At 32.2% G+C, this 18,650-nt stretch overlaps 1 protein-coding gene across 5 annotated transcripts in view; it reads right to left on the bottom strand.

Annotated features, from left to right (window-relative positions):
* Larp4B (La-related protein 4B) overlaps positions 1–18,650 on the bottom strand; it is a 330,307-nt gene that overhangs the window by 122,607 nt on the left and 189,050 nt on the right. The window contains exon 1 of one of the 5 annotated variants that reach the window (XM_069844330.1): positions 8,756–8,890. The exons of the other annotated variants lie outside the window; for them this stretch is intronic. The gene's annotated coding sequence lies outside the window, so the exon portion shown is untranslated. Of the gene's footprint in view, positions 1–8,755; positions 8,891–18,650 lie in introns of those variants that run through there. 5 annotated transcript variants of the gene reach the window in all.

Genomic DNA, 18,650 nt, shown 5'->3' with positions numbered 1-18,650 from the left:
AAAGAGTATGAAACAATACCAACTATTTACAAATTGGACAATTGGTAGTGAAAACCAAGGGCGCCAATGTGTATTTTCCTGCCCGGGGAGGGGGGGGGGGGGAGAAAATGCTACCAGAATGGTATATAACCTCCCCAGAAAAAATTTTCAGTGGTTGAACACTACATAGGCACTCATATTTGCGATAATCTTCAATGAAACTAATCGAACATGCTGGCATTTTCAGCTTAAAAGATTCACAATCACTAAACAAAACAATTTTCAGTTTATTTGCAGTCACCTAGAACAATCAGCTACTCACTGCATGCTACGGTTCAACAGATACCCACTGGTGATGCTGCATGCACTCTCATTTTTAGTGGAAAAAATATGTACAATTGAATGCTTTAATTCACTCTTGCATGCATTGCTTGAATGTGTGAAGTTGAAAGAAAAGTTAAACCCTGAATTGGAAACATGAAAATAATAAGTAAAGCTGTTAAACTGTGCACTTAAAAAATATTCTAATAAGAGTATCTATCAGAAAAAAATAACTGTAGATTTCTCTTGCTCTTTCAAGTCCAGTCTCTGTATGCCTTCTACAAAAAAAAAAAAAGGCCTAACTGCTAAGTACGGGAATGATGACAACGTTCTTAAAGTAATTTACAGCCAATTTCAACAAAAGCCTACATAATTTAATTTTTACGTAAATATATCAACCTAAAAAAAATATTACAGACCTGAAGGGGAGGGGCTCCCCTTTATTCCCCCTAATAGACGCCCATGGTGAAAACGCTTATATTTTTTTTTTTTTTATATAATTTCTATGCTCGAATGGGGCACAACAATAATATTCCTTAGTAAGATTCACTTTTATTTGTTGATTACACTATTTATTTTCAATGTCTAAAATTATTCCATCAGCAAAACACTTAAGTCGACTGAGGTTGAAAACGGGGAACAACACACTTGAACTACCATTAACTACAATCTACAACCATAATAAAGTATCTTCGAGTCAATTACAATTCCTACTGTTGCACATTTCAATAACTATTGCGCAAGGTGCATTGATGCTATAAGCATTAAAAAGAGAAAGCATGCCTGCAGACACTTGATCAATAGATCCTAATCTCAAATTCTACTACCGTGGTGAAAATGTTTACAGTATCAATATTACATTACTTTTGTTTCACACTGCTTGCCAACTTAATTGCAGTAGAAATGTACAAACGTCAAGATTAGAAAAAGTAGCTATTGACCATTGAGAGTTTGGTTGAATAAATGTGAATTTCAGTATGTGTTTAATTACGTAATTACACTTGAAATCTAATATTAATTGAACTATTACCATTTTATCCTTTATTACGATATGTAAATAATTCAAGAATTTTACTACAACACCAACCTCCTGAGTCTTGAGAGTAGGCCTATAGTATACTATTCCCATATATCATACATGATTTACGATATAAGATGTGCAGACTCGAAGTATAGTATAATATACCTACATTTGTGCCCTAACTGTAACCTGCAGAAATTTTTCAGCTTTTTTCCCCTCATGTCAGTGACATTTTTTTGAAGTATAGAATTGTTTATTTGGCCATTATTCAGTCTATCATTCAATATGGTATAATTGTTTGGGGTGGAAGTACAAAAATTAATCTTAGTCCGTTAAATTTACTACAAAAACGAATAATTAAAATTTGTTTGAAGAAACGTTTCGATTATCCAACTAAATTAATTTATTCTGAATTTAATGTATTTAATATTGAACAAATTTATAAGTAGGCCTATACGCTGCTACAATTTTATCATAAAAATCGTAATAAGTTTGTATTACAGACACACAATTATGACACAAGACGAAATATTAATTCAACATTAGTAGAACCTAAATGTCTCACATCTGCTGGTCTAAAGCATAGCATAAATTTTGGCCCTTGGTTGTACAATGCTTTAACTAAATTACACCCAGAACTTCTAACATGTAACCCACTAACATATAACAAGAAAATTAGAAACGTGTTAATATCTTCAATTTGATTAAATAAATTTATAGCCTATGTGTATGAATTAATCAACCTATATTATATTTGTATTCTATAATTTTGAAATATATATTAGTCCTACTTTTCACGTGCGATATTATTCTTCTATAGTGTTAATATTATATTATATAATTCCATTTCCGCTGTAATTATATTTTAGTTCCTATTTTATTTTACTTATATATTTATATTATTATTATTATTTTTTATTTTAATATTATATCTGAACTGCGACCGAGCACGAGCGCTGCTCATTCGGTCTCAAATTTTGTTAATACTACTGTATCTTCTTTTTATATTGCTTGTATTATTTTATTTGTATTTCTCTTTGTTTGTTTTGTAATTATATTTCTTTATTCTGTATATTTGAAATAAATAAATAAATAGCCTATTTAACTTTAAAAATAAAACAACAAATGTCTCACGACTCAGGAGGCTAAGGCTACAAGCTGTGAAACAAGTAGCCTAATTTTATTCTAAACTATATACAGATTCAATAATAAGAAAATACATACTAAACAATACTGCGGTTTTTCAAAAAGCATATAGGCCCCTAGTCATATTTGTTTTCTCCATTCAGAGATTATGGAACACCAACACCTGTTACACTACCATTCATACTTCACGAACTTCACCTGTATCCATGTAAAATTTGTTATATTTTTGGGATTATTAATAATACTAACAACTAAATCTCTTAAGTAATGCGTAATTTATTTAGTTTTCACTATGGTGAATGCTATTTGCATTAAAAATTATGTTTATATCGCTTTATTAATTCCCAGCTAACATTTGGTAAAGAAAATATAAAAAAAAAATAATACAGTTGTAAATACTGAAAAGAGAGTCACATGACAACCTTACATCAATGTAGGTACTAAATAATTTTACTTTATACTTCTCTATACCATGAGTAAATAATCAGCACAGACACACGCCCTTATAAATAAAACTATGTTGCAGAATAGCATTTGCTTATAGGCCTAGCTAGAAAAAAAATTATCAATTAGGCTAAACAAATAGAACGCATATATTCATTAATTCATCCCAAACATCTTACAGGCTAAAGCATCTACATCAATCAGAACGTTGCTTGGTAGCCCCTAAGTTTGATGTTACCCCCAACAAACTCCTTGTTTAATCAATAAATTTATTTCTGTTAAAGGGTGTCTCAGAAATAAGTGGATAAAAATTGTATTAAAATATTACTTTTATGAAGTTTGTCACTCTTTTTTATAATTATGACATGATAATGAATTCAATTTCCTTCAATACTTTTTACATGTCCTAAGAACACACAGTATTATCACAGTCTACTATATACAGTCACGAAGCTTGAGTTTTGAGGGTGCTAGAAACAACAGACTGTGCCGGTACTATTTTGCATTGTCTGTAATGAGGCGATATTAGCGAACCTAGTGGTGAGCAACTATCTAATGTTTGCATATTTACTACGTATTGAGCTTCGTGACTGTATATACTAGACTGTGGTATTATCTAAAATGTACATCTGGCTATGTATATGTTTACCTGCAACTACATTGTGATACAGTACACAATTATGACCTTTTAAGTATAATTTTTTCTATACGTAGGAAGAGTTCAATAATAATTATCTTGTGGGGGGGGGGAGCAAAAGGGCTTAAGTCACTCTATGCAAAATTTACAGGAGGGACTTTCACAAATTTAAACAACTGCTGTAAATCCGAAAAGTGGCATGTTTCGGCTATTTCATGAATTTCTTTATTGTTGACGTCACTGGTTAAGATCTCTCTTAGGAAACAGGTTTAATGAAGGAATATAAAATTAAAATCTTATATCACAAAAAGTGATGACTTAAAACCTTTTGCCTGCCCACCGGACAATTTTTATACCTGGTTGCAAAAGCATTACTACAAAAGTTTGAGAATAGCCTATTTATTTTTTATTTTCCTTTGGTTTTTCCGTTTCTTCAAAATACCCACATAATTGTTACACCAAAATTGTGACCACATGACAAGTCGTACTACTAGTGAATGTCTAATGTATGTTTTAAAATGCTATTTCTTATTTTTGGTTTAAAAGGTACGATATTTTTATTAAATTATTTTAACTGGAATGACGAACCTCGCCAATTCTTATATCATTATTGTACGCATTGTAGAAACCGGTATTTTATTAATGGGGAAATTACAGTAGACAACAGAATATCCCAGAAAGACTAACCCGTAAGTATAGAAGTTTATGATATAATGAAGTACAAATTTATTACTGGGTAAAGAACTGAAAAATACTAATTTCATAAAACAAAAAGTTTGCCCCAAAAGCAAAATGAAAACTCAATTATGTTAATAATATCCAAATATGAGTTGGCCAATTTTTGTTCCGCAGTAACAATTAAAATTTACACTTCATGTTTACTTACTTACAAACTGATATTTTGCCCCACCCCCATTAGCTTTATAACGTAACTACGAATTATCTTAACTTTCATCACACATTCATTAGAATCGAAATTCCATTTTTGGGGTTAAAAAGTTAAACAGAAAAATTTTAAATATGCAAATCTATAAAAGTACAGAACTTCTTATAATAAGAAAATACTGAATTATATTTTTGCAGTGGCCGATAATTTTTAATTAATTTCATATTAAGAGAAGTTAACAAGATAAAATCAATACACGACAGGTATGCAGAACACCAATCAATTACAGATTTCTGTAACAAAATTCATGATAAATATCGCTATCAAACATGCCCTACTAATTAATACTACGCCATACCGAAACACGCTCATTAACTTTTTTTTAGAGGAGTAATAAAATTGAAATGATTAAATGCAACCTGCTGTTTTAAGGTTTAGAATTTCATACACTGAATAACAAACGTGTAGGGACCAATTTGTAGACACTCCGTATATTCTCAACACAATGCAGTTTTACCCTAGGCCTTGAATTAATAACACCGTATCACCCATGACAGTTCATATATGCACGTGACCTACCCATTCATATCGCATTTCTCATTAATCTCAAATCACCTTGTGTTTACGTAAGTTTACTGGCAAAGCGGGCACGAAATGTGCCTGCATGCTGTTACAGACTTACCACATGGACAATGATAAAGAGAATGAACAAGTCATCTAAGCACACGCAAATCAAAACCATTTTAGTATTATTTCAGAGAAACGGGCACATATGAAATAAGTTGATATTTTTTACTTACAAATTACTATTATCCTTCTTTCTTTTTAACGACGCCGTATCAACTATTAAGTTACGCTATTTAGCGCCGATGAAATTGGTGATAGCGAGATGATATTTGAAGATTTAAAGCAGAGGATTCGCCATGGGATTATTTGACATTCACCTTACAGCTGGGGAACCTTCGGAGGGGGGGGGGGGAACCCAACCTGGCAATGGACCCAAGTGAGGCAGAATACATGCCATTACGATCTGTAAATGACCTCATAAAAAAAAAGTAACGACCACCTTTATGACTTACAATCTTACATTTAAACTTTTAATGAGTGAGTATGGTAATGATCTTCAAAGGATCAAAATATAAAATGTCAAACTTTAACAGTAATGTGGAGATTTAACTGAAGATAAATAATTAAGCAATTAAGTATAAATGTAAGCTCTCCTAAACAGAGAAATGATTGCAATGTCTTACCCAAAATTATTTTCGTACCAACATAAAAAAAATTGTAATGAAATTTTTTGAACTAGTAATGTAACTTCAGTCTGCTACATACAGTATACACTGAAGACCCATGTACGTTTAGAGAACTCTTTCGTTACTGCCATTGTTTAATAAACTCTATAGGCCTACAAAGGCTATCAATGACATTTTTTTTTCATTCACGAACCATGACGTAAATAAAGATTCACATATTATCTCAGTATTGTAAAGAACTTAAAAATTATGTACTACATTGAAATAAAAGAAATTGTATGCACAGAGTTGAGAAAGTCACCTGTAACTTCAAGAAATATTTATTCTTATTCAATGCAAATATTGTATACGTTTGAATTATTATGAATTTCATCTAAGAAACCCCAAGTTCACACGTTTAGGCATTATGAAGTAGTCATCATAGTACTTCCACGTTTTAAAACTGAATGAGACAACGAAGAGAAGGGGAAGTACGTGAAGTTTGTGACGTCATACTACATTATTCTATTTATTAACGTATTAAACACAACCCTGTGTATTTTGCATTTAAGTTTAAATATAAATACGTGACAGTTAATTTGTTACATAGCTCCATAAATAGAAAGAAAAACATATAGGTAGGCAAGAAATTTAACATTTCTGTACCGAAATGTATATCCATGTAATACATGAAGTAACACGATAATCACTTACTTACGTGTTACTTACAAAGTTGACAGAAATTGTATCAGATCAAATGTTCTCGGTATGGATTGTTTTACAGAAATATACTGTTAAAATGCCTGATTTTCTAACCCATAGGCGATGTTAAACTCACAGATAAACAGAAAGATGGGAAGTCTGGAACTTTTAAAGCATAAGTTCCTTGCCCCTTCTAATATTGGAATCTGTAACCTTGTCTTATGTAATAGTGTTAATCAGAAACTGTAAATAACGGAATACGCCATATCAATAGTGCCCCTCCCATCAAGATCCTCCCCCCTATTTTTATAATAGAATACAGGTCATTTTTTAAAAAACACAAAATATGTAATACAGTACACACAGGCTTATTTTGGTACCAAGATCAAAATTGTGAGTTATTTTTCAATCTTCCCAATATTTGCCATGGGTATGACAAACAGCAAATCTCAAGAAAAGTCATACACCGAATTTGTTCACATAATATAGGCTATTATAATGAGTAGCAACACAAAATGAAGTACTTAGGATTAATATTTAAACCAATGATAAGCAGTATAATGGCCTAATTTTATTCACTGCAAATGAATTTATGATTTTGAAAAAAAAAAAAAAAAAAAACCTCAATGAAGAATGTTCGCAAAGCTGGTTTTCGGTCTACTCTCCAGGATTACACAAAATTCCGAGAAATACCCCTAACCCCATTTCGCAACCTAATGCCATACTAAAAGTATACGATAACGAAATGTTAACTGTAACATCATTATACCTATCAATAAAAATACACGTGTCCATTCACATTTCTTCTAATATCCCAAGTTTCCCTCCCTTCACAAAATCATTTTTAGTCTGAAAAGTGACCATCATCAGCATACGCTATATCTAAAAGTGTACAAAATATTTCACACACGTATTAAATTATGAAATAACCATTCTCTTCTAATATGAAACTTACATCTACTCCATTTGCACTAAAGTGCAACAAAAAAACAACCAAAAATTATGCCTCGCCCTTTAATGTAATATATTCCACGTAAATCTGAATCCGAGGATAAAACGATATAAAATCCACTAAGACTGCACGAAGTATAAATCCTCCTTATGTATTTTCTTATGTTGTCAATTAATTTCTTAATTGATCACAGTAGCCTACAGAGCCAATGTAAAGCGTCATATTCAGATACCTTGGGTAGCCTATACACCTGCATTCACACCTTTAGAACAGGTAAGTGTAAGGGTGTAACCACCGAGGTGTAAACTTCAACAAGTTGAAGAAATGAAAACAAACAGGAATGAGACGGTACGATGAAATTAGTTTCTGATTATGTACACGATTCCCTATAGAGTCTAGTTTACAATTGATTTCACTGTATGAGGTCTATATAAAGAATGTAAATTACACAATACACACAAACACACACATTCTCAAATATCATACACAAAAGACGTCCACAATATGTATTTCTGGATACACTACTGGATTTAGCTGTTTGAAAGAAATGGCAATTGAAACCTTTGATGGTAATTGTGACAATCTGATAAACATCAACTAGGTAATTTTCTCTTTCTCTGATGCGTTATTTCTCAAAGGACGGAGTATGTGTACAAAATATGTTTGGTTATAAAATAAAAATGAAGACAGACTTTTATGACGTGCCATCGTGCCATTTGTAGGCAAATTATATCAAATCAGTTTTTCTATACAGGTGTAATGGCATCTATTTAAGTGCAACTCCACCCACATACTACATATTTTCAATACAGCACAACGATTCGAATTCTACGACCCACAATACTGGAAGTAATATGACAGTACGCCCTAATAAGGAATAAACCATTATGTATCTAAGGCTATGGTCCTATACGACTGCAGTAAGTGCATTATTCCACAAACATATTGCAACGCTGCATTTTGTTTAAGTGACTACTCCCACTAAAAGTCGACTCACTACAAGTGCAACAAAACGAAACGAACACACAACACTTGGAAACTGATATTTCAAAACAGCATGACTCAATCTATTGCAGAAGGAGCCATTTCTGATTTTGCTCTACATATTTAACGAATTTAAAACATACGAAGCGGTAAAGTTAAAAGTTGAGTTCGATTGATTGCAATATAATATAACACATTTATATATATTCCAACACAGTATTTATGTGCATATATTCATTTCCTACATAAACCCGGAAACCATGTGCCTTATCATTAGGCTTCTTTTATCGAACTTTTCTTGGTGAACGGATGCAAGAGACACCGCATTCGTAATTTACAGGCTCAGTAATTCAGTGAATAATCATTCTAAGTAAAAAAATATAAAATTAAGATAGCTGTCATTTTAAAAGCATAATGTGCACTACAGTTCCGCAAAACTAGGAAATCTTACCGTTGTGAAGAGTCTTCAAACTCAACACAATTTCTCACGGAAACCTGCAAAATGGCCGACACAGAAGGCACATGCCATAGAAACGTTGCATCATGGGGTTGCAACAGCGGTTTAAGCTGCTATCTGTTGGAACGCACGCGAACGTTAACATTTATAAAAACTTGCGAAACGTGATTCGTAAACTTATGTAATATATTACAAATATATCACACAATATTATGGATAGCAATTAATTTAGACTGATCTCGTGTAACAACGATATAGCTGTCGGACTAAGTTAAATAAATAATTTAGTCTAAGGATACTAGATTATTATAAAACCGTATTACACGTTTAGTATTAACCAATTAATTATCATTTTAAAGCAATTCTATCTGCTTATTCTTAATATTGGCAATAAAAAATAAAATTTGGTCTCACTATTTATCAGCATTGCAATCAATAACACACGAAGGTGTCGTATGACGGTCATGCATATACTTCATGCGCGCGCATATGCACAAGAAAACTACTAATGCAAAACTTCTGCGATTTCATTTTATATGCCATATTACGACCGTGTTGCCCTTTAAAAAATTAATGAGCAATGAAAAGCATAATAATGTCGTTTAAATAAATGCGTCAAAGCAAACATTGAATTTCAGTTTTTGTCACGAAAAAGTGCAGCTCTAAACTTCAAATCAAATTCTTCTCTTTCTCATCTTCAGAGAACTCTGCGCAATGTAAAATACGAAGAGTGCATTCTATCACTCGTTAAAATTACGAAGAAAAATAAAGTACCAGTAGTGAAACATTTGCATAATCTTTCGTCCGCTATACAATTACTTGCACAATTTGTCAGTGAGTTACATCTTCAATGCTGATAAAGACGAAATATGAAATCTTATTTTTATGTATATGTATGTATATGTATATGTACATATTTATTGTTAACGGAATGTATATTTTATTTATTTATTGTTAACGGAATGGATAAGTGGTACTTTAATTACTATAGATAGGCCTATTATAGAGTTCGACGTTCATGGAATTGACAATTCAAGCAATAATAATAATAATAATAATAATAATAATAATAATAATAATAATAACAGTAATTACTATTAGGTACTAAATAATAATAATAATAATAATAATAATAATAATAATAATAATAATAATAACAATAACAATAATAATTACTATTACTTATTATTATTATTATTATTATTATTATTATTATTATTATCGTCATCATCATTATTATTATTATTATTATTATTATTATTATTATTATTATTATTATTATTATTTACACATTTTGCGAATTTTGGCTACACATTTTTGTACATTTATGTAAATGAAATATTTCATTATATCACTTACCGATATTTAACAAAAGTATGGCCAATTTAAAACTGATATTACAGTAAATAAAAATAAAATAATAATACACTAAATTTTATAATAGAACTAACTTTAATTTTTCTGGCAAGTTTTGCTTTACAAAAATAATTGATGTTCGCATTTATAATTAACTGTCCTGAGACCGAAAAACATTTTTTAAATTTTTGTTTGCATGCTTGTGTGTTGTCACCTTTTCAAGCGATAATGGCTGAACCAATTTCTACGAAAATTGCGTCCCACTTAGATTTTAGGTTATATGGCATTCAAAATACTTTCTTTAAAACGGGGGTTATAAGGGGGACTGAAGTAAATAAATCTAAATATCTTGCTTATTATTGATTTTGTAGGATAATATTACGTAACAAAAGCTGCTTTAAAAATGTTTCGGACAAGTTTTACTCCAAACAAAATTTTTATAAAACCGATATTTAACGATATATAACATGAGTTTTAAAATAACAATGAGATTTATATCCGTGCCGCCTCAATCAGGCTGATATATTAAAATGAAAACAAATGACTGCGATTATTTAAGGTGGCCCTGTATAACAAGCACAAGATATTCATTCAACACTTTTTTTAATTTATTGAGTATGTCCGAACTAGTAAAACCCATATTCAGAGGCTGTACAAAGACAGATATATAATAATGTTACACAACAGAGTAATATACATATTTGTTCGGGGTTCAATCACAGTCTAGTATATAGTCACGAAGCTTGAGTTGATGAGGTTGCTAGGAACAATAGACTGTGCAGGTACTATTTCGCATTGTATGTAATGAGGCGATAGTAGCGATCCTAGTGGTTAGCAACTATCTATGGATGCATATTTATTACATATTGAGCTTCGTGACTGTATATACAAGTCTGTGGTTCAATCTTGAAATAAAGACAGGAGAAAGAAGAAGAAAAACTAAAGAAAAAATTTAAGTACAGTAATTAACACAAGATAGTAAGCCTATAAATTACAAACAATTCATTATACGATAAAATGCGTAATTAAAATTTGAAGAATTTATAACTAACGTTCATAAGTAAATGAAATTAATAAATAGCATTACCGGTAATTATCTTCCGCTATGCTAATTTCTCTTAATAAATTTCTTTAATTTTAACTTTAAAATTCATCCTACTTATATTTTCTAGATCAGGATAATAAAAAATGAAATTTGTTATGTAGTTTTAATCAGTAGTTGAATCCATGTTTCATAATTTGGCCCCGGATTTTTTATGTAATATCAAAGTGCGAAATATATACATAAAAATGTAGTAAATATCGGGGGAAATATGTAATTTAATATATGTATGTAATATTAATAAAATATGTAATTTAAAATCACTGTTTATTAATGCATTAAATTAAAATGTCGTCACAATTTAACTGGTCAGTTGAAGTGGGAGGATGCAGCCTGGAAAGTCGATTTGCCATTTCCACCCTATTGTATAGCTTGCAAATACAACTTGTCTCTGCCACAAGCTATGCCTTTTCTTATGCCTTAAGATTTCCTAGAAAAATATTTTTGTGTCGCACACATAATGGTATTTTGACTTACCTGACATCCCACCCAAACCCCTCGCTAATAGCCTGCTTTCAATTTGTAACAGAGTTAAATGATCGGCACACCTGAACATCCCAGATTCTGAGAAAGCATTAGTGCAAATGTATGGAGTTGAGGCACTCCAAACTACTTATGTTCTACAGGTAAATGGTTGGAATCCCAAGTTTTACGTTTATTTTTATTTTTAAAAGAACTATTCTCTTAAACCAGTTCTAGAAATTGAAGTATTTTCTATAGTTGTGAAAAGAACACAACGACGTCAGTTCCGGGCCCTCCCTCTTTACTATTCATCGTGTACTGTAGTCTGGGTCAGCTTACTTCATACCCTAAGGGTGAAACCTAACTATTTTTCCCCCATTACTACATGTGCTAGTGGATTGTGGTGATTTTCTAGTTTGCAGGTTGAATTTTCTTTTGCCAACTTCGTTTCGAATTTCGATACTGACAAATCCTACAAATGGTAGTGATTTTGTAACTAATATGTTGGCAGCTGAGACAAATATCGGCAATATTTGTCGGTATTGGAGTTCCATGAAATTAAAATTGTACTAGATTTCTGAGCCGGTTACTGGAAGCTAGTGAAATTTGAATACACTAATAATTAATTAATATCAGTATTAATATTAATAGAATATATATATTATTTATTTTATGTGTTGCGTTGTGGTTATAATTCAAGACTATAGTCAGGTAAGTTTTCGGAGTTAGTACTAATAATTTCATGTGGCCAAACAAAATACATTTTTAGGTTAGGTCTCGTGAAGCAATTGTTTAGTCAAACCAATGAATTTCGTATTGCCAAACAAAATACTTGACATGTTGATCCCTTTCCTGTATAGTTTGCCTACGAAAATATGTTACAAATTATTGAATTATTTAGAATAACCTTCCAACATAAAGTACGGTAAGTAAATAAGTCATTTAATATGTAGGATAGTGTGATTTCTGGTAACAGTTGGCAACACTGACAAGACGGCAATATTTGCTGTTTAGGAACCGTTCTTATGTGACCCTCACTATATAGTGAGAACAAAAGCCGGCCCTTCAGGCGTGTTATTGGACAGGGACGTTAAGATTTATCTCTAGTATAGTCCGGGTCAGCTTACTTCATACCCTAAGGGTGAAACCTAACAATTTCCCCCCCCCCCCATTACTACATATGCTAGTGGATTGTAGTGATTTTTTAGTTTGCAGGTTGAATTTTCTTTTGCCAATTTCGTTTCGAATTTCGATACTGACAAATACTACAAATTGTAGTGATTTTGTAACTGTTAATGTTGGAAGCTGAGACAGACTGGAGTTCCTTGAAATTAAAATTGTACTCGATTTCTGAGCGGTTACTGGAAGCTACTGAAATTTGAACATACTAATAATTAATTAGTATCAGTATTAGGGCCTAATATTAATATATAATAGTTATTTTATGTGTTGCTTTGTGGTTACAATTCGAAACTGTAGTCAGGTAAGTGTAAATAAATATAACATACTTGAGTGATAATGCAGGTGGGAAATCGATAGAAATACTAGCCTATTTCACATTTAATTAATTTCTTTCGTGTTTAGATTTTTATTGCAATAATGACAAAAAGAGGAAAAAGCATGGAAGCGATTCCACCAATAAAGCTTAAAGCGTGCTGCGAGAGTGGGGATAACTTCCTCTACTGGCGTTCTGTTCTTTCAGATTTAACCGAAAGAAGATAATGAAGCAGGAATAAAATTATGCTCACGGAGACAGCAATTATAACCAGAATAGCAAAATTATTAGGAGTTAAGTATACTTAAGCATGCATTTCATGGTTATATTCTGTTTTCGGAATGGTCAAACACAATACATTTTTAGTTTAGGTCTCGTGAATCAGTTGTTTAGTCAAACCAATGAATTTCATATTACCAGACGAAATACCTAACATGTTGATCTCTTTCTCGTATAGTTTGCTTACGAAAATGTTACAATTATTGAATTACTTAGAATATCTTTCCAACATAATGGTAAAGTACGGTAAGTAAATAAGTAATTGAGTATGTAGGATCGTGATTTTACTTCATATGGTGATATCTGGTAACCAGGGGCGGACGCAGGATTTTTTTTCGGGGAGGGATTTGAGGAGATAGTAAAAATGGAGTAATGAGAAATAAGTTTATATACTCATAATTTGTTTCCGAGTCACAAACATTTACAAGTTGGCCTGAGTAGCGTAGTCGGTATAGCCTTCTGTGCTCGAAGTTGTGGGTTCTGTCCCAGCACAGTTCGATGGCATTTAAGTGTGCTTAAATGTGACAGGCCTCATTCGGTAAATTTATTGGCATGTAAAAGAAGTCCTGTGGGAAAAAATTCTGGCGCATCGGTGACGCTGATATAACCTCGGCAATTGCGAGCGTTGTTAAATAAACCACAATTTTTTAATTTTAATTTTTACAATGACTGCAATACAAAAACAATGACAGAGTGATATTTACAGAAGAAGGTGACGAGGCTTCTTAGACATTTCATCCAGTACTTCATAAGCTTTTATTTCTACATTTTTATGTATCATCATCAAGACCAGTCCATTTAATCTGTCTGCTCCTTAAGTAAGTCTTCAAACACTGCAATGTTGAGAACGACCATTCTGGTGTTGCTGTAGTTAGAGTAACATGCAGAAAAGTTTTAGCGCCTTGTGAGTGCAGGGAAAAATAATTTCATTGCACCTGTTCAAAGATGATATAAAATCAGTAGGCATTAGGTGAAGATTTTTCTGATCAAGGAAATTTCTTCTCCACATCTTCAATTCATTGAAGAAAGACTCTGGTGATGCATCAACATCATTGGGCCACTGATTAACTATAGCCTCAACAGCAGTTTCTAAATCTTCATCTGATGCTCGCACTGTGTTTTTAGGCAGCAAAGTTTGTATGGACTTCAGGATTCCCTTATGATTTAAAAACCTGTCCTTGAGCTGACTAATAAAATAGTCTAAGAAGGGAAGGAGAATTGAAAGCCTAAAATACTCTTCAGGACTCTCTGTCTTGAAGTTAGAATGCTGTGTTTGTCTCCCTGCAGTTCTTGGAATTTCCAGCGTAATTCAGTAAGTTCAGCAACACTTTTTGCCTCTAGGTTCACTGGATGAAAATTTAAACGAAAATCTTCCATTTCTCTTTCTAGATTCTCACATAGTTCAATGCATGTCTTAAGGTCCATCTGTTCTGACTGTAGTAGACTGGCTAAACCATGTGACAGGCTAAAAACATGGCTAGCTGCAATCATTGACACTAAAAATGTTGGTTTCTGTATGGTTTATATCACGATGTACCGAAGTACATATGATAATATTTCAATGCAGAAATTCTGCGCCATCATATGATGATGGAAGAGTGGAACAGAGAAAAATTCTCTCCGGCAACGGGATTTGAACCCGGGTTTTCAGCTCTACGTGCTGATGCTCTATCCACTAAGCCACACCGGATTCCCATCCCGATGTCGGATCAAATCCTTTCAGTTGAAGTTCCACTTCTTGGGTTCCCTCTAGTGGCCTACCCTCATGCACTGCGTCATAGAGATGTATGACAATGGCACAATGTCCATACATTTGCAGAGGTGCATATCATGATATGCGAAAAATAATCACTTTATGATTTAAGATGGTGCTTATTCCGTCGGATCCTGGCCACTTAGTCACTCATACCGAGTTATATTATTAGTCCTCTTGAGTTGGATCCGTTGCAGTAAGTGCCAGAGAACAGTGCTAATCTCCAGTGGGCAGTGGCTCAGAGATGCGAAGCAAAGACTCGAAAAATCCCAGATATAGGGATTTCTTTCAATGCAAAGATACGTTTATTTAACATTTTAGCAAAGAGAATTTACGTGGAAAACCCTCTAACTCCTACGTACATTCACGAACTAAAATCAATATTATTTTTGTTTCTTGTTTCGTATTTTTCTCAAAATTTCGGGAGGGGATATATCCCCTTAATCCCCCTCCCCTTGCGTCCGCCCCTGCTGGTAACAGTTGGCAACACTGACATGACGGTAATATTTGCTGTTTAGGAACTGTTCTTATGTGACCCTCACTATAAATATGAAAGAAAATTCAACATTTTACTCTAAAATTAAAACTAATTTAATAAAAAAAAATTAAAAACTCAATAATTACCTAGATATGTACAAAAGTGTTACATTCTCTACATAATATGTGAAATATGTAGGCCTAATATTACTAAGAATATGTAAAAATATATCAAATGAAACTCTACTATAACCATATCAGAAACACAAACCGCCGACATTTTGTCATTTTCAGTAATCTACAAGTAAAAGAATGCAATATGTAATTACATAAGAGTCCGGACCCTAATCATAATAGATGTATGTTATTAAAATGTGTTAATATTATAACATTTAGAGCTTAGTCAATATTTCGTAGACTCATCCCGGGTGATGACCGGATTTTCCTCTTTGTCACAATTTCCAGGACGGCACGTGGGTCCACGCAGCCTCCTGTCAAACTGCATACTGGATTTTTCTCGGGGGGAAAGTAAAAGGCAAGAGTGTGATGTCGACATCACCCCATTCTAGTGCCTAGGTTATGAAAGCATAGACCTCCATGCCCTCATGCGCCTTAATGACGTGTGAAGGGGTAACTTTTACTTTAATTTAGTGAATTGCAATAATTACTCAGTTAATTTTGATATATAAAGTTTGTGGGAGCAATTCTTCCAATATTAATACACCGATATATTTTAAAAAATCCGATATTTTATAACAATGTCGACTTGATTTGAGTTTTAAAGCATTCTTTAAACAAATCTCTAAAGCTATGCCACAATATTAATATGGTAGCCTAGCTAAAGGAGAGTTTTACAAAGTTAGCAAAGAACGTATCTAATTCAGAGACATTATTTACTATTACTTTCACTATACGACTAATTTTCTTCCCACACCAGAAATTAGCATTTTTAAAAAGATATTTGTAACTAGACAAAACAGCTAAGAAGTACTTACAACTACTGGACAGTGCATTTCGTTAGTTTTCCTATTATTTGTGTCTGATCAAGACATTATAACGTCATATTCTTCTGATTGTGTTAGTGATGTTGGTTGTGTTGACGTTAGATTACGTGTTATTCTTCTGATTGTATTAGTATTTATTTATTTATTTAACCTGGTAGAGATAAGGCCGTCAGGCCTTCTCTGCCCCTCTACCAAGAGATTCCAACTACAATATGAACAATAAAATTACAATTAGTATTAAATTTACAATTACAATTACAAATAACATTACAATTAGTATTAAATTTACAATTACAATTACAATAAAATCAAAGTACGAAAAGATTACCTGAATAATTAAAGCTAGATAATTTATCATAGAGAAACAAAGAATATTTTATATTTACTGAATTACAAATTAAATCTAGAATAACAAAATTGTATAGTGATGAAATTACTGAATATTGAAATATTTTGTGACAGATTAAAGAAACTATTTACAAGAAATCAATTACTGACCAAGTGCCTAGTAAGTTTTCGTTTGAATTCAATTTTATTTCGACAGTCCCTGATGCTAGCAGGTAGCGAATTCCAGAGTCTTGGCAGGGCTATTGTGAAAGAAGATGAGTAAGAGGAGGTGCGATGGGATAGTATTGTTAGTATTGTTTCATGACGAGAGCGTGTGTTCAGATTATGGTGGGAAGAAAGGTAAGTGAAGCGAGACGACAGGTACGAAGAAATAGAAGAGTTCAAGATTTCGAAGAGAAAGAGAAGTGAATGTAAATTTCTTTTCTTATCTAGTTTAAGCCAACCTATTGCTTCCAGGGATGGGGTATTATGATCATATTTACGAACATTGCTTACAAAACGTACACACAAATTATGAGCACGTTGAAGTTTCATTTTGTTGTCGCTGGAGAGGTCAGTTGGTAAAACGTCCGCATAGTCGAAATAGGGAAATGCAAGTGTCTGCACAAGGGACTTTTTTAAGCAAGAGGGGAGATGAACATTTATCCTTTTTAGCACATGGATAATAGAATATACTTTTCTGCAGGTTTCTGTTAGTGATGTGTTTAAATTTAGGAGTGGTTGTGTTGACGTTAGATTACGTGTTATTCTTCTGATTGTGTTAATGGTGTGTTTAAATTTAGGAGTGGTTGTGTTAACGTTAGATTAGTGTTATTCTTCTGATTGTGCAAGTGAAATGTTTAGATTAGCTTGCTCATATGACATCACAGAAATTTACATTATAAACAAGTTTATGGATATTAATATTTAATGATAACTTAGTGATAAAAAGGTGTGTCAACATCAACGACTATATTTATTTATTTAATAATAATATTTATTTATCTAATGTTTATATAATTAATGCTTATCACTTGGTTATTTAACAACGCTGTATCAACTACGAGGTTATTTAGCGTCGATTGGATTGGTGATAGCGAGATGAAGCCCACGATTCGCCATAGATTACCTGACATTTGCCTTACGGTTGGAGAAACCCTAGGAAAAAGCCCAACCAGGTAATCAGCCTAAGCGGGAATCGAATCCGCGCCAGAGAGCAACTCTGGATCTATGTAATGTTTACTTCATGTTTATTAATCTAATGTTTATTTAACTAATGTTTATCTAACGTTTATCTAATTTTATCGAATATTTATTTTATTTTAATTTATTTAATTTATTTTATTTTAATTAAATTAATTTATTTTATTTTTATTTATTTATTTTATTTTAATTCATTTATTTTATTTATTTATTTATTTATTCATTTATCTATTTATTTATTTCTTTAGACAAAGCCCCAATTATAATACACAGTACAAAATTATAGTCGTTTGTATCATGAAAAATGGAAAAAAGTAAAAACATGAAAAGAGATGAATGCAGATATAAATATACAGTAAGGTGTAGGCCTAAATGTAAAAATGAAAAGCGATGCGTAACAAATAGCAATATTATTTTAAATAGACTATCCT

The sequence above is a fragment of the Periplaneta americana genome, chromosome 1, assembly GCF_040183065.1.
Source record: "Periplaneta americana isolate PAMFEO1 chromosome 1, P.americana_PAMFEO1_priV1, whole genome shotgun sequence".
NCBI lineage: Eukaryota > Metazoa > Arthropoda > Insecta > Blattodea > Blattidae > Periplaneta > Periplaneta americana.
Note: the sequence above shows the minus strand (reverse complement) of the source record. Positions and strands in the feature narration are given on the sequence as shown.